This window comes from Simochromis diagramma, unplaced genomic scaffold, assembly GCF_900408965.1.
Source record: "Simochromis diagramma unplaced genomic scaffold, fSimDia1.1 OVJJ01000817.1, whole genome shotgun sequence".
Taxonomy (NCBI): Eukaryota; Metazoa; Chordata; class Actinopteri; order Cichliformes; family Cichlidae; genus Simochromis; species Simochromis diagramma.
Genome location: NW_024387354.1, coordinates 48,463 through 68,867, shown reverse-complemented (window position 1 = coordinate 68,867; position 20,405 = coordinate 48,463). Strand labels below are relative to the sequence as shown.

Below are 20,405 nucleotides of genomic sequence, written 5' to 3'. Positions count from 1 at the left end.
CGTGTTAACAACTTCGCAAACCAGCATATCATCGACACAGAAGAGTCATGTGATAAACTAATAGAAGACCGGAAGATCAAAGATGTTAATGGTAAAGATAAAAAAATAAGAAACACCTTCATCGTTAGCACTTTTAACAAGGTCAAAGATATTTGTAAAGAAGAACAACGTGTTTATAAAAATGACAATCTTTATAGAAGCTCTGAAGAGATGGAGCTTTTGCACTGCAAACTGCAATATGACAAAAGAAAATACGAAGGCGTAAAGATAAAGAAGCATATTGAAATTGCATGTGTGACAATCGGCCGTGGTCTTCAACCTGTACACTTGCAATGCTGCTTTTAGTTTGAGAGCTGCTCTGTAACTTTGTAAAGTTTGCATAAATAATAATGGGAATATTATTATTAAGGAAATATGGAAGAATTGTTTGTAAGTGAATGTGGAATAATACCACAATCACAAGAGTTATTGAAAGAACTTTTGACTTTCTTGTCTCACTTGCATAAGTAAACATTACATTCTGACATTTTTTCTAACTGGCTGTTCATCCTGTTCTCTCAGATCACAGACATTGCTTGTCTTTCAGCATTCAATAAATAATCTACAAAAAAAACCAAGTTGCTGCTCCAGAGAATTTTTTATACTTAAAACAAAGCTCTTGTAAAACCACAAACACTCGCTGGTTTTAAAATCATTGATGAAGAGAGGAGCTACAGATTTTGTCTTAGTGCTGAGGTCTGAGTTAGTGCTGGAGTTCATCTGGACTGCATTGGATTTCTATCTGCTCCATGTGTGGGAATAAGCAGAGACAACTAACAAAGAACTTTCAGCAGTAGGGCTGGGCGATATATCGAGCTTTTAAATATATCGATATATTTTTATACGAGATATGAGATGTGACAATATCGTTTACATCAATATTGTCTATGTTACATTATAATTATACTTGTGGAGCCCCAATTTTGTCTCTCTTTCGTCCACTTTTGTCTCTACGCAACGTTACTCGCAAGGTTACTCAGAGAGAACCCCAGTGTCTGGGGTTCTCTGTGAACCCCATTCTGTGAAATGGAGAAAGCAAGAAGAATGAGTTAAGTAAAGTTTGACTTATCTGACTCTTTTGTTTCGCATAATGCGCCTTATAATCCGGTTTTATGGTCTGGAATATGGTCCTCATATTCTTAAGAACAGATGATCTGTTTAACTGTACCTTACTTTCAGTAAGTCACTCGGTGTTGCATGTAAATTAAATTCAGACTGCTGACTCATCATCCACGTGCCCTAATCAGGTAACAGTTCAAATGGCTGCTTTGTTGAGTCCCACATATTGGGCAACATTTATATATGTGTCATATTCTTAATCTGTCGCAGCAGTCACGATGCTGCTTATAAATTATATTCAGACTGATGAGTCTTCACTGATGTCCCCAAAAGAAGTAAAGCTCCAAATGTTCATGCTGTTGTTTCTTCAGTTATTACTTATATATTTTGAAATGGCCTGTAAATGGCCTGTATTTATATAGCGCTTTACTAGTCCCTAAGGACCCCAAAGCACTTTACATATCCAGTCATCCACCCATTCACACACACATTCACACACTGGTGATGGCAAGCTACATTGTAGCCACAGCCACCCTGGGGCGCACTGACAGAGGCGAGGCTGCCGGACACTGGCGCCACCGGGCCCTCTGACCACCACCAGTAGGCAACGGGTGAAGTGTCTTGCCCAAGGACACAACGACCGAGACTGTCCGAGCCTCACAGGTGTGCCACATCAGGATGCTGATCTGACATCATGAGTAGTGCACAGGTGTACCTCAGACTGCCCACAACAAAAGGCCACCCTGGAATGTGCAGTTTTTTGCGCTATTGGGGGTCTGGGGACCCAGAACCGGTCAGTATCTGGTGTGACCACCATTTGCCTCATGCAGTGCAACACATCGTCGCATGGAGTCTATCAGATTGTCAATTGTGGCCTGTGGAATGTTGGTCACTCCACTTCAATGGCTGTGCGAGGTTGTTGGATATTCGTGGGAACTGGTACACGCTGTCGTATACGCCGGTCAAGCACATCCCGAACATGCTCAATGGGTGACATGTCCGGTGAGTATGCTGGCCATGCAAGAACTGGGACATTCTCAGCTGCCATCTGCCCTGAACAATGTGAACCATGATTCATCCGTGAAGCGCACACCTCTCCAACGTGCCAGACGCCATCGAATGTGAGCATTTGCCCACACAAGTCTGTTACGGCGACGAGCTGGAGTCAGGTCAAGACTCCGATGAGGACGACGGGCATGCAGTTGAGCGTCCCTGAGACGGTTTCTGACAGTTTGTGCAGAAATTGTTTGGTTGTGCAAACCAATTGTTCCAGCAGCTGTCTGGGTGGCTGGTCTCAGACGATCTTGGAGGTGAACCTGCTGGATGTGGAGGTCCTGGGCTGGTGTGGTTACACGAGGTCTGCGGTTGTGAGGCCGGTTGGATGTGCTGCCATATTCTCTGAAACGCCTGTGGAGACGGCTTATGGTTGAGAAATGAACATTCAATGCACGGGCGACAGATCTGGTTGACATTCCTGCTGTCAGCATGCCAATTGCACGCTCCCTCATTGCTTGTGGCATCTGTGGCATTTTGCTGTGAGACAAAACTGCACATTCCAGGGTGGCAGTCTGAGGTACACCTGTGCACTACTCATGATGTCAGATCAGCATCCTGATGTGGCACACCTGTGAGGTGGGATGGATTATCTCAATATAGCAGATGTGCCCACTACCACACATTTGGACTGATTTGTGACCACTGTTTGGGAGGGATGGTTATATTGTGTATCTGGAATGAATTTTAGGTCTCTACGTCCATCCCATGGGGAATGGGAGCAGTAACAAAGGTGTTGCGTTTATATATGATCCGAGCTCAGGCACTAGCCGACTGAGCAGAGGCGGAGCCAGACATCTTATAGGACTTTGGAGCGTGATGTCGCGTGAGGGGGCCACATCCCCTCCCGCCATGACAATAGGCCAAACAAAGCACAGGGAACCTCCAAAAGTTGATTCTGTTCATCTGGACGTAGCAATTTGTGGGAGAAACGTTTCGTCACTCATCCAAGTGACTTCTTCAGTCTCAGCTGACTGCAGGTTTCCTCAATCTTATAAACAGGACATTTGCATAATGACTGAAACCAGCCCACTGATCAACAGCCATGAGTACCATTCACAGAGAGTTGGGGAATGGCTGCAATCACAGTTAAAACCTTCGTAGAAAAATAAGTCCAGTATTACAGAATGAAATCAAATTATTGTGTTTGTTGGCGAGAAAACTTACAAACATACAGTACAGCACTTCAGAGTCACACTGCTAGCGATCGAAGATTTAAGTAAATTTGACAGCTGATCAAGACGCAGAACACAATGCGCTGTAAAAAAAAAAAAAAAAAAAAAGCATGTAAAATTGCAAAAACCAATCTGCGACACAGCGAGGCCGCGTTATAGCAAGGGACCACTATGCACTATGCATATTATATATGCAGGACACCTTGAACTAGTTTTTTTTTAAATTAAGCAGCAAGTCAATGCTGTCATGTAAAGTCTGAATTCAAACACAGGTTGGGGAAACCTGCACTGAGCTGACTGAAGATATCAAACATTTCCAGTAAGACATTTGACCAGGTCTTTTAAGACGTCCCATTAACCAAGCGGCATTCTCAAGCTGCTGCTGCACTGTTAAGAAAATCATAACTTAATCCTCATAGAACAGTCAGAAGAAAACAAACAAACATACAGTCATGTGGAAAAGAGTGTTTTCATAGAAATCTATTGCATACTCTGAAAAACTAAGAACACTCCAGGATTCAGTCATTTACCTTTTAGAAGCAATAGTGTCACAAGGATGTTTGGCTCACTCTTCTTTACATTGTTTCTTCACATCATTGAAGTTTCTGACATTTATTTATGTACAGCTATCTTAAGTTCCCTGCACTGAATATTAGGTTGAGGTATGGACTGTGACCGGGCCACTGCAAAACCTCGATTCTTGTCTTTTTCAGTCATCCTGTTGCAGCTCTGCTGATGTGCTTGGGAACTTTACCCTGCTGCAGTACATCGAAACACACCATTGACTCTAGAGTACTCGGTATACAGGGGAGTTCATGGAAAACTCACATTTTTCATTCTGTATATTTCATGTTCATTTACTTGACCAAGCCTCTGATGTGTAAATCAGATCCAACTGAATGTCATCAGAACATATTATATTATGAAATTTGTTTTCTTTTACTAATAAGTCGAGGTTGAGGATTTGGAGTAGCACTGAATATAGAAGTTTTCTATCTCTGATGATCAGTTTCAATGGTTGATTGTAAACTCACTTTACTAGTCCTCCTCCTTCATTATTCCATCCGGCAAATCAGCCCTGGAGCATGATCCTACCACCACCAGGCTTAACATCTGGTACAGTGTTCTCAGATTTCAAAGGATCACCTTTGATACACCAAACATACTGTTGTCATTGTGGACATATAGCTCAGTCATAGTCTAGTCTGCCCAGAAAGCTGTCTTTCCAGAAGGGGTTGGGATCCTCAGTTCACAGTAATAACAAATTCCCACTGATCTAAGGGGGACTCTTTGGTCTTCTTCCAGTCCTTGGCCAAGTGGTAACATATCCAAACAACTTGTAATTACAAACGATTATTTGAACCGAATCTGTAAGTGTATAAAAATGGCTTAAAATGGTTTACAGTGAGTTCCTTGGACTTTCTGTTGTTCTAAATATTGGTCAATCCAACAAGTGCTTTTAAGCTGATCCTTTTTACGCTGCGAAGAGAAACTAACACTTGTAGTCGGCCATGATCACTAATGAGAAGTTAATAGGGCTTGTTGAGTTATGAGGTGCAGAACCTTCAGGACCTCACATGAAAAGATTTGACTGTGTGTATGCTTTTGGCACTGTGTGGATTTGAGAAAATCCAAAATAAATTCAAACTTGTTTTTGAAAGCTGTTTTATAAATTTCAGTGGTATATTATTCATGCAATAGGGAGGTGTCTTCTTCAGCTACTGGGGCTGAAATAAGTTCATCTAGTTTAGAAACTTCCACTGAACAGTCTATTATAGTGTCAGAACTAAGCATATGCTTAAGAACTTAAACACTTTAAATGAGAATAATAGAAATTTTCCTTTACAGCTTCTACTCAAGTACAATCAATAAAGAAAACCACAAACTCTTTGATGTTTGTTTTGAAGGAAAAGTAATTTCCTGTAAATGTTTATCTGTGTGAGATTTTTCAGAAACATCAATTTTGTTTAAACGTGAGATAAATGGCCTATTCGTTCCTTGTTCTACTTTTTTCTCATCATTAATCTGATTACTGTTTAAGACAAGATGGAAATATAATATTCTCATGTTAAAAAGATAGAAAAAAGATTTTATTACCCAGAAATCTAACTTTCATGCCTGTGAGCATAAACATGAGCAGCAGCGCCCTCTGCCGTTTGTGTGTGGGAGTGCAAAAGCTTACAGCACCTGGTATTCCCAGGCGGTCTCCCATCCAAGTACTGACCAGACCCGACCCTGCTTAGCTTCCGAGATCAGACGAGATCGGGCGTGTTCAGGGTGGTATGGCAGTAAGGGAAAGCTTTGCTATATAAAGGGCATTTTATAAGTGGCAAGTGTCTCACAGTTTGATCTATATTATTGTGCCAAGCTTTATATGTTACAGCGAAAGCATGCAGCTATTCGTTGTTTACTGCAGCTTCAACACTGAGCTGCAGAAATACTTTTCCCACAGTAACATCTCCATAATAACATATGTTAGATTATTATAGAACCGTGTGTTTTGTAATTCTAACATTGTTGTCGTTTGGAGACTTTAACTTCTATATAGAAGAGAAAACGTGTGCATGTGTCATCACAGCATGTTTAAAAAGGCTGTTTCTGTGCTCTTCTCTCGCTTACGGCCATACCACCCTGAACACGCCCGATCTCGTCTGATCTCGGAAGCTAAGCAGGGTCGGGCCTGGTCAGTACTTGGATGGGAGACCGCCTGGGAATACCAGGTGCTGTAAGCTTTTGCACTTACACACACAAACTGCAGAGGGCACTTCTGCTCCTGCTTGTGCTTAGAGGCATGAGAAGTTAACATTTATGGGTGATAAAATCCTTTTTCTATATTTTTAACATGAGAATATCAGTTTTCCATCTTGTGTTCCAGAGTAATCGGACAAAAGACAAACGTAGAACAAGGAAAAAAGAGGCCAAGTGTCTCACCTATAAAACAAAATGACTGTTTTCTGAATAGTCTCACACAGATAAACATTTGCAGGGAATACCTTTTCCTTCAAAACAAACGTCACAGACTGTGTTTCTCTTTACTGATTGTATTTGAGTAGAAACTCAGATTAAAATGGCATGAGTGCTCATAAAATGATTTAACTGTAAAAGTAGGTGTAGTGGATCACTTTGCATAGATGTAGATAAAAGTGCAGTAAGCAAAGACTACAGTGGTCATTGAGCAGCTGTTCCTATAATGTGAATCTGGGATAAAGGCACAGATTATTTGTTTGCCTTTGTTTCCTGGTTCTTTCTTTCTTATCCAAATGGAAAAAGAGAGCATAAAAGTACTGTTTACAAGCAGCTTATCTATCTCATTGTGCCCACTATCATAAAATCTTGGTTGACTGAGCACTGAGCCATCTACCACTCGAAATTGAACCTGTGTGGGACAACAACAAAGTCCAGTATACAGTACTAAGTTTCAGTAATGTGCAGTTTTTTCTGTGGAAGATGTAAATCTAAATAGATGTCCTATTGTATGCATAATATAGCACTGAAATTTATAAAACAACTTCTAAAAACAAATTTCAATTTATTTTAGATTTTCTCAAATCCACACACTGCTAAAAGCATACACACAGTCAAATACTTTTCATACGAGGTGCTGAAGGTTCTGCACCTGTTCTGTCAGTGCGCCCCAGGGCAGCTGTGGCTACAATGTAGCTGCCATCACCAGTGTGTGAATGTGTGAATGACTGAATGTAGTGTAAAGCTCTTTGGGGTCCTTGGGGACTAAGTAAAGCGCTGTACAAATACAGGCCATTTACTGTGCATGTGTTTATGCTCAAGTGTATGAATAAATTAGTCAGTTTTAAACAGTTGCAATTTAAACAGTAGAAGAGTGGCACTATATTTATATATTTATAAAGAATTTCAAACAACAATTAATTGATGCTCAAAGCAGGTTTATTTAATTAATATCCAGATTTCCAATTAGTTCCGAATTCATTCAGCAGCAAATCACATCACCAGTCACTTCAAGGCTGTATGTATTATTGTAAGGTAGACCCTACAATAATACATACAGAGAACCCAACAATCATATGACCCCCTATGAGCAAGCACTTTGGCGACAGTGGGAAGGAAAAACTCCCTTTTTACAGGAAGAAACCTCCGGCAGAACCAGGCTCAGGTTGGGGCGGCCATCTGCTGCGACCGGTTGGGGTGAGAGACTGAAGACGTTTGTTGTAGGTCTGATTGAAGGACTGATGTGATGGTAAGTTGTCTGCTGCTCCGCTTTGAATATTGAGAGATTAGTTGATGGATTTCAAGCCAAATTGTGCCCAAGTTTAAGACCACATTCATTGCTTGTTTTTGTTGATGTTATTGTTTTGGGCTTTTTTTCCACAAGAATTTCTAGCTCCCCTAGAATTCTGGCCACCCAAACGATGATTGCTGCTGAGAGAGCACAAGGTTTTGTCCCCCTGTACTATTCATGTCAGTGCAGGGGGTTCTCCTTGAGAGGCCAGGGTCGAAAAAGGGATGCTTCAGAACCTCCGAGGGTGTTATGCGCTGATTTGCATCCAAGGCCAACATTTCTTTGATTAGCCTTACAAATAATGATTGGCCATTTTCCGGTCCTCGCCTAACCTTCAGCAGTTGTTCGAGGTCATCGAGACGCTTAAGTTTTATATATCGAGTTTCCTTGGATCGATAATGTGTCTCGTATTGAAATTGTTCTGGGGTCTTAAATGTCCAGCGCTGTTTGTTGTAGTTATCCTCGATGAAGTAGCAGTCAGTGTACAAGCCAGACTCTAGAAGATGATCTGGTAGCTGACCCTGGGTTTCAATTATGAATTTTAAAACATCATAATCGTCTTCCCCAGGATAGAGAGGCACCCCTGTAGCAAGCTCCACAGCTACCAGCCCCAGAGACCACATGTCGATTGCTTCGTCGTATGGAATGCCAAGCATAACCTCAGGTGCACAATAACCAGTTGTCCCCACACGGTCACCAGGAATCACTGCAGAAGCAGGACATGCGAGGCCAAAGTCTATGAGTTTGACTTTGACGGGAGACTCACTGCGGTTCACAACCATGATGTTTCCAGGTTTGAGGTCAGCATGCACTATTCCCACAGAACCCAGGTGGAACAGAGCATTTGCGAGCTGATGCAAAATTGGCCTGAGTTCTCTCATTGGGAGACCTCGGTTATTCCGGTCCCCAATGTAGTCCCACAGGCTTTGGTCGAGGAGTTCGAAATTCAAGCAAATGTGCTCTCCATCGAGGAAATAGCCGTTCCATTCGACAATGTTGCACCTGTCTGGATCCAAGCGTCGTAGCTGCTCCAGGATGAAAATTTCCAGTTTTGCCTGGAGCAGAATTTCAGGGTCGCTCTTGTTGACTTTAATAGCAACAATTTTGTTGTTTTTTGTATCGCGACATCTGGTTACCAAACCAAAGCCTCCTTCTCCAAGGAAGGCCTCTACCACGTGGTGATCTCCTAAAATGGTCCCTTCCGTTATTTGAAGATCATCTTCAGAGGCAGATGGGTTGGCTGAGGTGTTGATGTCTCCTTTTTGAGGAAATTCAACTGAGTTTTGGAAACTGCAGCTGAATTTTTGCGATCCATGACTTTTCCAGCTTGAAGGCTGCTGAGAGAGCACAAGGAGTTCTCCCCCTGTACTATTCATGTCAGTGCAGGGGGTTCTCCTTGAGAGGCCAGGGTGGAAAAAGGGATGCTTCAGAACCTCCGAGGGTGTTATGCGCTGATTTGCATCCAAGGCCAACATTTCTTTGATTAGCCTTACAAATAATGTTTGGCCATTTTCCGGTCCTCGCCTAACCTTCAGCAGTTGTTCGAGGTCATCGAGACACTTAAGTTTTATCGATCGAGTTTCCTTGGATCGATAATCTGTCTCGTATTGAAATTGTTCTGGGGTCTTAAATGTCCAGCGCTGTTCGTTGTGGTTATCCTCGATGAAATAGCTGTCAGTGTACAAGCCAGACTCTAGAGATGATCTGGTAGCTGACCCTGGGTTTCAATTATGAATTTCAAAACGTCATAATCGTCTTCCCCAGGATAGAGAGGCACCCCTGTAGCAAGCTCCACAGCTACCAGCCCCAGAGACCACATGTCAATTGCTTCATCATATGGAGTGCCAAGCATAATCTCAGGTGCACAATAACCAATTGTCCCCACACAGTCACCAGGAATCACTGCAGAGGTGTTACATGCGATGCCAAAGTCTATAAGTTTGACTCTGACTTGAGACTCACTGCGGTTCACAACCATGATGTTGACAGGTTTGAGGTCAGCATGCACTATTCCCACAGAACCCAGGTGGAATAGAGCATTTGCGAGCTGATGCAAAATTGGCCTGATTTCTCTCATTGGGAGACCTTGGTTATTCCGGTCCCCTATGTAGTCTGACAGGCTTTGGTCGAGGAGTTCGAAATTCAAGCAAATGCGCTCTCCATCGAGGAAATAGCCGTTCCATTCGACAATGTTGCACCTGTCTGGATCCAAGCGTCGTAGCTGCTCCAGGATGAAAATTTCCAGTTTTGCCTGGAGCAGAATTTCAGGGTCGCTTTTGTTGACTTTAACAGCAACAGTTTTGTTGTTTTTTGTATCGCGACATTTCGTTACAACACCAAAGCTTCCTTCTCCAAGGAAAGCCTCCACCATGTGGTGATCTCCCAAAATGGTCCCTTTAGATATTCCAAGCTCATCTGAGCCGAAGGATGGGTTGGCTGACATGGTGTAATGTGTCTGTTTGCGCTGTGAATTGGTGAGAAACAAAACTGAACTTGTTTTGGTTTCTCTCGTAAATTGCTCTCAAAACTTCTCGACAGGGTTTTAGTTGCTGCAGGTCAACGTCCGTTAAGCATAAAGTAACAGGTGAGCGCTCCTATTTATAGGTTTTGGATCAAAGCAAAGTTATGACGTCAGAAAGGATCAAAGCAAAGTTACCACGTCACAAGCGATCGAAGCGATTCTAATATGCGCATGCGCATAGCGATCGAAGGGTTCTAATATCGATCGAAGGGATTCTAATATGCGTGCATGCGCACACGTGCTTGTTTGTGTAATATTGTTCACTACTAAACTTGACCCTAATCAATTTAATATCAGTCAATCAAAGAAAATGTTAGTTTTGGAAAATTTTAAAATGACATAACTGACAGTTAAAACATTTTTTGTTCATGTATTTTGTATTGTCTTCGGGGTTTTTTTTGCATACCATGTTAAGCTTTTCTGTATATAGTCATGTCGTAGATTTCGGAGCAAACAAGAAATTGAATTGGATTTTAATATTGCAGTGCTTGGATTTCGGATTTGGTGCTTAAAACTTCTTGAAACTGTAACCGTATTTCATTCACCACAAATAACTATCTGATTGAATAGTTTTCTTATCAGATAGAGAAATAAAACGAGTCGCAAAGTCTAAAAGCAACATTGTCTGCCTGGGCTGTACCTCTGCACGTTAGTCTGTTTCAATGTGTGACCCCCCACCCCCTCCCTGATCAGTCGGGGGTGAGTGCGCTAATGTGCCTGGAGGCCGTTTTAATGAGTGTTTGCTGGAAAACGAAAAATACAAGAAGGATTTGTACGTTTTCACAACGGGGGAGTTGCGTAAGTACTAGTAAATAATTTTCTCGAGTGTGTACGTTACACATGTTATTTGTTTAAAATTGGTATTATTATTTTGCTAGCTAGCAAACTCGCGGGATAAAGGATTGAAGTGCACTCAGTGCGATACAATACGGTGGCGCTATTCTAACAGTTAGTTATTGCAGGGTAACTTGTAGAATATGCTGTGAATTGAACCAAGATTACACAGCAGTAGCAGTAATACGAGTTACTTCCCTCAAGTGAAAGCGTTAAACGTTAGCCCGATGCTTAACTAGCCAACGTCAGGCTTTCTGATTGAAGGCTAAAAGCGACGTTGTCACCAAGTAAACAGAATATTGATGATATTTTTGTGTATCGCTGCAGCCTTTTCAAGTATTAACCTGGTGTCTTTGGGAACAGCTTAGGGGGAAATGACGGTAATATGACTGAACCATATGGGAAGAAAGAATAGGCACTTTTTTGTGCTAGCGAAGTTTCCTCGCTTTCATTCAAAATCTGTTTATCATTAAACAATTGAAACATAATGGCTTCAAGCTGACATTGAGGCCTGTGGGGCACTATCAGCCACTGAGACAGTAGACAAGTGACTATTTCACACTTTAAGGCTGCCTGTTTATTTAAGGGAGATGAACAGTACATTCTAACTGTACATAATAATATCAATGATGATAGATTAAATAAATGGGTTTTTGAAAGACGCTTGTGCATTTTTAAAGTCTAAAGTGTTGAATTGATCTGAGTATGTCATCTGTTCAAAGCCTCTCCCAGTCAGTGCTGTTCTCTATGCCTGTCTTACTCTACATGATGTTATTAGCACAAACACTTTAAAGGTGATAATTAGGTCTACAACAATAACACAGACTGCAATGTAGTTAAGCGTCTTACAGTTAGTTTTGAATGAATGAACTTAAAAAACAACACAAGCAAAGATCTGTCTCCTCCTGTTTTTTGTGTCACATAAGAAAGAAGCATCAATATCTGATGAGAAGACTTATTAATTTGGCCTTTCACGTGGTCTTACTCAGGTGATGCGAAGTGAAATATGCATCCTTTTTATGGTAATGTGCTGGAAAAGGTTGAAAATGGACATTAAACGTGCTCACAAAGTGCTTGAATTTGACCCTGAAAGGTGTATGAACCCAGAAAAAGTCACACTTGGAGTAAAAACCTCTCATAGCAAGTTAATCATATTCAATTGATTTGATGCTTTCAGCACAAAATTTAGCCACACAGTCAGGACAGCGTCTGCTTTACCTTCATCGGTAAACGTGTTTATGCAGTACATAGTAACAGTGTGGCTGAGTCCTCTGGTTCAAATCAGTTCCAGTACATTTGGAGATGTAAGTCTTAACCTTTCACATGCATCGGGAAGGAAAAAACATTTAATCTGCACAGTACTGCCGAAGTGCAGCGATACATTGTGAAGTGCACATTTGCATTTCTCATACAGTACCGAGCAAAAGTCTTGAACCACCCCCTTATTTTTTCGTGTTTTGCCAGGTCAGTCTGTGTTAACGGTGTTATTAACTGCATTCTTCAACTAAAGAAGTGAGAACAAATGATGTGGGCTTTTGTTTTTTTGCAGTAGGCTGCAAGTAAATGTGTACAGATACAATTTAAAATTGGTTCTTTGTTAAGTTTTCTGGTCCTTTCCGTGACTTAGGTGTCTGTTTATGTTTGAATGTTTCAGAGATTAGTGTGAAGGGTCTTAACAGACAAAAAGTGGTCAAATACAAGCCCTGGATTAAAAATCAGAAACACTTTAAAAAGCCTGGAGAGCTATTCCTTAATACCACTTTAAAGATTACAGGGAAGTCCGGATCCCTGGAAGCAAATGAGGGATGGCTCAAGACTTTTGCACAGTGCTGTACATGTCATGTTCCCTGTTTTATAGCTCAGCTCAAACTGACACGTTCTCACTAACTGCTTCTCATTTTCTCCACAGTAAACTTTGACCACTTCCAGATACTGCGGGCCATCGGGAAAGGAAGCTTTGGAAAGGTAATGCAGCCTCCATTTTTCACGCGACTTGTATATTGTTTGCCCTTAATTACCCACCACAGGTCGTCATCTCTAAAGAATCAGTGCAAGCGAAGCGAAATGTGCTGGGATTACACTTTAGTTCTCGTGTGCTGCTGTTATTTAATAACAGTTATAAATGCAGCTTCTGTAATTATTTCTATAAAGTCAGTTAGAGGAGAGCCGATTTCTATTTCATCTCACTCAATCTAGGTGGGAATTTTGACCCCACGTCTCAATTTAATTACACAGCAGCAAAATTCTGCGGCTCTATTTGTCATCGCGCTCAACGGTTGGGCTGAAGGCAGGAGGAGAACTTAGTGCTCCTGCTGTTTTTTGAACACTTTAACAGCTAACAACTATTAGCTTCCTGTTGAACACACAGTGGGGGGGTGCAGGAGGTAATAAATCAAGTTTGATTATCCTAATTTATAGCTGTCTTTATGTTAAGGATTAAAATAAAATTGACAAGAGGAAGGTGTTGGTGTGTGTGGTTGGGAAGAGAAGGGCGAAGCTAGAATGAAGCACAAACAGAGGGAGGTGTTTGCCTCTCGCTGTGAAACATGATCTGTATATTGCAGCTTGTGTAGGTGCTCCAAGAAAATGGGTTCATCGGCATGCAGCACTGTCGATGTGCACGTATGCACTCGCGAAAGAGAGAGGATGCTTGTGTTGCTGAGCTCGTTCTTGCACAGCGGGGAGATGTGAGGTAGGTTGGGGCTACCTCATAACTCCCCGCTGTGAGGCTGCCAGATGGGAAAAGAGGAAACCGCCTCGTTCTCCTGAAACGCTCATTTTCCTCTGCTCACTTTTCATCTTTACAATCTCAGCACTTGGGTGTGCATCTTCTTGCAGTGGGCCTCTCACTCTTGTTTTATAAGAGCTCCTCTTTGTGTTATTTAGTTTGTACCTGAAAAGTCTAATTTATGCCTGAGTACACAAGTACAAATAAAAGGAGTACCACGTACTTTAATGGGTCAGCTTGGGTCCAGACCTGAATTAGAGATAATGTTGGGCTGTTTTAGGTCTGAGCCACTAACCTGACGAAAACGCAACACAACTGCTGGTTGTTTAAAACAGATAGTTGGAGAGGCAGGTCAGTGCTTTTAAAGGTTTATCAGGTGCCAGATCATTTTATAGATGTGAAATGTAGGACTGTGCAAAAGTTTGAGCCACACCTTAATTCTAACATATAACTTGCTGGGAAACGGGTGCAACAGTTTAAATTTGAAAAGTTTACATGAAAATACAATATAAAAGGCGTCATACAGAGTTGATATAATGAGCTTGAGCATCTTTATCTTCAGCACGCCCTGAACTCTCTTAGGCACATTTCTTTGGAATTCCTTTAAGTAGTCTTCAGGAATAGTTCTCCGAGCTTCTTTAAGGACATTCAGAGCTCTTCTTTCGATATCAGCTGCCGTTTTGTTCCATTCTCTGCCGAGATGATCCCACACGGCTCAGGTCAGTCCATGAATGATGGTGTTTCGATGTGTTTAGTAAGCTGCTGGCGGTCAGACGCTTTCCAGATGGTATTGCATGGTGCATCAAAGTCTGGTGGTACTTTTCATAATTCCATCAATTTTGACGAAATCCCCAACACCCTGGCTGAAATGCAGACCCAAACTATGACAGAGCTGTACAGTAGTTTACAGGTGGTTGTAGACATATTACCACAATTTGAACCAGAAATGTCAAATTTTGGTTCATCACTCCATCAGACCTGCTGCCACTGATTTTCAGTCCAGTTCTTGTGTAATTTGGCATCCCTCAGCCTTTTCTCCCTGTTCCCTTCCTTAATAATGGCTTCTTGACAGCCGCCCTTCACTGACACCATGAGATGAGGCTTTGGTGAACACTAGATGGATCAACTGAAGGACCGAGTGCGTCTTTCAGGTCCTGTGTCAGGTGTTTGCTGAATTTTTTTTGACATGACTTTCAGGTACCTCGAAACGATTTTATGTACACGGCGCTCAAAAATCTGTCAAATGTTTTATTATGACTTTGCTAAGCTACAAAGCCGCACCGCTTGATGGATTGTTGGAGCATTACGGCTATCGTAGGCAGGAGTCTCGCGGAGTGATACGTACGGGCGACCGTGGCTCAGGGGGTTGGAAATCGCATCTGTAACCGGAAGGTCGCCGGTTCGATCCCTGGGCTCTCTGTCCTGGTCGTTGTGTCCTTGGGCAAGACACTTTACCCTACTTGCCTGCTGGTGTTGGCCAGAGGGGCCGGATGGCGCGATATGGCAGCCTCGCTTCTGTCAGTCTGCCCCAGGGCAGCTGTGGCTACAACCGTAGCTTGCCTCCACCAGTGTGTGAATGTGAGAGTGAATGAATAGTGGTATTGTAAAGCGCTATATAAATCCAATCCATTATTATTATTATTATTATTATTATTATTATTATTACTGTGCTTCAACATAATATTACTGTATTGTGTGTTTGTTTAACCTCCTTTTAAGTTTTGTGGATATTATACATGGTTGTGCTGAGGATATGTCGGCCAGTTTCCACTGGAAACGCCTTTTGGTTAAACTGTCAGCCAGGAATTTGCATTTGCACTGTTACATTTTTATATAACTTTAATGCACATGAAACAGCTGCTTATTTAAGTGTAAATACATTGATGGGTTTTTTTGCACAAATGAAGTGGAGTTGTAAAGTATTTTGTGTCGTGTCAGTTATATCGTTATCGCACATTTTCAAATGTATATCGTGATGAATATTTTTGGCCATATCGCCCTGCTCTACTTCTACAACACGCCTTGTGTAGATGAGTTAGTGAGGCAAACTGACCAGCTGTCTTATTGTGTCTGTTGAGTGTTTGGTTTTGTGAACGGCCTCTTTAATGCACGAGGGTGTGACCATCCACATCCTTGTATCTGTCCACTGTCAGCCATTCACTTTGTGCGAATCTGGCCAAGTCTTCCAAGTGTGCGTGTTTTTTTTCCTTCTGACCAGATGCAGCTTTCTGCAACATCACTTTAATGTCCTTATACTGATCACCACACTGTGTATGTGCGCTAAAACAGCAATCATTTCACTGCTCCTTCGTAGTGACAGGTTACAAAACGTCATTAGATGCTGCGTGGCCGTACAAGATAGACTTTGGTTAGCAACAACTCTCTGAGGCCTTTACTGTGAAACACAACGCTGTCTTATCTGGTTAACTTCAAGGCTTAACGTGGGATTTTTTTGTAATCCAAGACATAATGCCAGGTCAACTCATGCTTTGAACCTAATCTGCTCCAGAGCAAATCATGTTCCAAATGTGAGATCAACAGGTAGAAAATCACAACCTACTAACCAGTAAGACCAAAAAGAACAAAATAAATAAAATCCTAGATCCTGGAAGATCCCTCAGACCGCTGTGTGCAGAGAGTAGGAGGGTGTAAAATTTTTCAGCAGAGTCTGATGTCTTTGTCTTTCCATGATGAGCAACAATAATGAACATAGATTCTCTACAACAACTTTATTGTTTTGGAAGTATTAATATATGATCCCAAAACTTCTACATTTAACCTTTTAATCAGACCAGCAAAAATCTAGTATTGAATTTTAGCGCAGTCATAAAAAATTATTTGCTAAAAGCATTTTGTAGCTGAATATTTTAAATTACAGTTAACTTTACTTTTTGGCTGTTTCACCTGTAAGACATTAAAATAACATGCTAAGGTTTAATAGTCTATAAGGAATACACTCTGAGGTCTGGGCAGTGTTGTGCTAATAAGAGAAGGTTTGTGTGTGCAGTGAAACAGTAATTTTTGTATTTCACAATTTATTGATACGTTTGATCCTTTCTGACCTGCGTTAATGAAGCCATTAGAGCACCATGTCCGCTGTAATAGTTCTGTAGTTTGATGCTTGAGTCGTTGCAGACTTGTTGAAACTCCCTCACCCGTCAAAGCAGCGTCTGTGTTATTCGAGTCCAGCAGATGGCAGTGTTTCACTGTCTGACGGCTGTCTGAAGCTTCAGCTGGATTATTCGTTTAAATGAGATCGTTTTATAAAACTTACAACAACAGGCCTGAACCTGTTCAGCTCCAAAGAGCTGGCTAAACGATGGAGCATGTTCAGAATCTTCCTGAAGTTTAACAATTTCCTAAAAAGCTACACAAAGTGAATTTCCATATAAGACAAGATAGAAAGAACAGGGTGTGACGTGGAAGGGGCACTCTGGCAAACTGCTTTTATTAAGTTACAAAACTCGCAGTCTTGTTCACGAGTGATCAGAGAAGGGAACAGGAGATCAACAGATGGATTGGTGCTGCGGCTGCAGACTCTTTACCAGTCCGTCTTTACCAGTCGATTTACGTCCTTACCCTCTGTCACAACGGGACTGAACGGACTCACGCGTAGGCTCTGAGTAGGGAACAATAAAGGTTTTTTATTTACAGAAGCACCAGGACATCTATTTACAAAGTGGGGAAAAGACGGGTTCCGGGAATCCACACACGAACAGGAGGGGGAAAGACACTTGCAGTCCCCACACGCTCCAAAGTCCTCACTCCATCCACGCTCCACGCTCCTCTTCACACTCCACAAGAAACACAAAAGCTCGCTCCAATCCTCACACACTTGATCACTCAGGTAACACGGGGGCAGGTCCAGGGAAATCTATTCACAGAGATGCAAAAGGTTACTGTAAGAAGATCGCTAGGGAAACACGAGAATGAACTGAGCTGGGGTTAACACTGACGAGAGTCGGCAACGGTCCAGCGATGAGAAATACAGGGCTGCCATCTTATAAGGGGACTGGAACACTGTTGGGTGATGAGCCACAGGTGTCACCAGGTGCGTGGGCCAAGGGCAGGAGCCCACAGATGAGCTCCGCCCAGGCAGTGAGAGAAGGAGGGAGGGAGGGAGAGAGCGGGGACAAAATCAAAACAAAAAAACCCATGACCGGGTAGACACAGGGACCCTGACACCCTCGCCTTTTCCAGAAATGTCATGTATGAAAATCTATAATAACTCCAGTTATACGGATATCAATATCCTCATATACTGAAGACTTCATAATTTACCACATATGGAGAGCATTGCATGACTTGATCTTGATTTTGTGAACTTTTACAGTATGGATATTTAACATATTTTCTTGCACAACTGACATAGTGCAAGCTGAACTGATTTCTGTTTAGATAGAAATTGATTCAAAGTGGTCAGATATGCAGATGCTGATCTTTCCTCTGGCAAATACATAAACTCACTGCAAACAATATGACTTTTCAGAGAGTTTCCTATCTATCTAATAGTTAAGCACGATTAACATTTAGGAAACAAAAATAAACAAGTTAATAAATGAAATGAAATGATACTGATTTATATATTCTCTCTGTTTACTTTTTTGCTATAGAAATACAATGAAGACTTCCATTTTCCTGCTGGTGACGCTCTCTGGCACTGTGCTCTGCATGACTGACGGACGTGTTCGGAAATTCGAAAACCAGCATATCATCAACATGATCCCACAAGGGGGATGTGATGATCTGATAGCAAGCAGGAACATCAGAGATAATAATGGTAACTGTAAGCGCGAGAATACCTTCATCATTGGTGACTTTAATCAAGTTAGAACAATTTGTGATCCAAGCAATCGTATCGATGCAAATAGAAATCTTTACGAAAGCCCCACAGACATGCACATTCTGTATTGTAAACTGCTGGGACAAACAACCGATACACATTGTACAAGCAGATAGAGATGAAAAGGCGTATTGTAATTGCATGTGATAAAATCAATAATTTCCTTCAGCCTGTGCACTTTGAATGTTGCTCTTGAGTTGAGAGATGCTGTAAGCTTGCTGCGATCTTTAAACATCACTTCATGATGCTGGTTTAGATGCTTTATAAGACTTTGTTACGTTTCTTAAACAGTGATGAAAATAATAAAGAGGAAATATGAGAGAAGTGATTTTCAGTGAATGTTGAAAAAAATACCACAATAACAAAAATGATGGCAACATTGCAACACTTTGCTTTCTTAGCTTACATATTGTACATTTTCACAGTTGTTTCTAACTGGCTCCATCTTCTCTCGTTGTCACAGCTGTTGCTTAACTTTCAGCACTCATTAAATTAAAAAAACAACAAAAAAACAAACAAGTTGCAGCTGGTAAGGTTGGCATTCTTGCAAGACTCAGTAACGCATCCAGAACTACATAAAAAAACAAAAACAAATAAAAAAAATGCACATCCCATGTTTATCCCATGTTATTCCAGGCTGAGTTTACGCATTTATGCTTATTTGTTTATAAAATATTACAAGCTGGTCTGAGGTCATTTGTTACTAAAGAAAAACAAACAAACACTGTGTCATTATTTAATCCACTAAAACTAAGACACAATGCAGAAGCAGTGTGTGAAAGCTAAGTGCACCTTCACTGGTGTAGCATCTGCCTTAGAAATAATGAACTCAAATTAAACTGTTTAATCATCTCTATGTGCTAAAGCAGGGGTGTCAAACTCAAATACACAGTGGGCCAAAATTCAAAACTGGAACAAAGTCGCGGGCTAACGTTAATATTTATTGAAATATATTTATTCCTCCAGATATAAGAATGAATCTTTTCTTATGGACTCAAACACGTTTGCTGAAAGACTGAATATGGAACAAGCAAAGCTTAATACTAAACAATATATTAGCTGTATAACACCAGTAGGCCAGCTCTAATAGTAATTTGGTATGGCTTCGCGGGCCAAATGTAATTAGGCTGCGGGCCAAATTTGGCCCGCGGGCCAGAGTTTGACACCTATGTGCTAAAGGCTCATTTTAATGCAGCATTAATCACGTTGCTTTAACAGTGCTGCATTTTAATAATGTTCATCACGTTCTTTGTAGATTTTAATTATCACCATCGTCGCTGTGATAACATGTCTGGTTGGAGCAGGCGGCACTCAGGGATCATGTTGTGTGGAAGAAGAGTCACGTGACTGTTTTTTAAAAAGATTTTTTTATATGAGTGCACAGAGTGTGAAACAGAAAGTTAGGATTGACAGAGAAAGCTGTCTGTCTGTTGTGACACCTGCAATCTCTGACTAGAGTTTTAGGGTTTGTCAGGCAGCTAACACAAAGAAAACCTGGCTTCATTGTACAAATACAACTTACATATACAATACATGACATATTACACAGAGTCATTATTTGTTCAACAAAAACTAAGCCAGATGCAGTTTTTGGATTTTATTTCAAAATGTTCTTATTCTGATTGTTTACTTAATATATTTAGACACATTTGGTTTATTTCTATAAAAATGATATTTTACACAAAACTTCAAATAGCTGCCTGCAAACATGGCTCTTTACATGTATGAACAACAACCTGCAGCTGCATGCTGTTGTGCTCATTGGTGTCACATTAGGTTCTGAACCACAAACAGAGAAGTTTCTTAGAACTGCTGGTATACTTCCAAGAAAGAGGGAGAACTTACTCTTCTGCCACACTCACGTTCATCTTTATCTGTCATCAGTTCAGATAAAAGCA

General features: G+C 41.3%; 1 long non-coding RNA gene and 2 other non-coding genes across 3 annotated transcripts; 2 read left to right on the top strand and 1 right to left on the bottom strand.

The window, feature by feature from the left end:
* Positions 1-5,501: 5,501 nt before the first annotated feature.
* Positions 5,502-5,620, bottom strand: LOC120718596. The gene has a single exon (XR_005692524.1). It is a non-coding gene; the product is annotated as a 5S ribosomal RNA (ribosomal RNA).
* Positions 5,621-5,939: 319 nt separating this feature from the next.
* On the top strand, positions 5,940-6,058 carry LOC120718595. Its single transcript, XR_005692523.1, has one exon. It is a non-coding gene; the product is annotated as a 5S ribosomal RNA (ribosomal RNA).
* A 4,671-nt stretch (positions 6,059-10,729) lies between these two features.
* Positions 10,730-18,832, top strand: LOC120718591. The gene is made up of 3 exons (XR_005692520.1): positions 10,730-10,900; positions 12,846-12,901; positions 18,278-18,832. It is a non-coding gene; the product is annotated as an uncharacterized LOC120718591 (long non-coding RNA).
* The last annotated feature ends 1,573 nt before the right edge of the window (positions 18,833-20,405 follow it).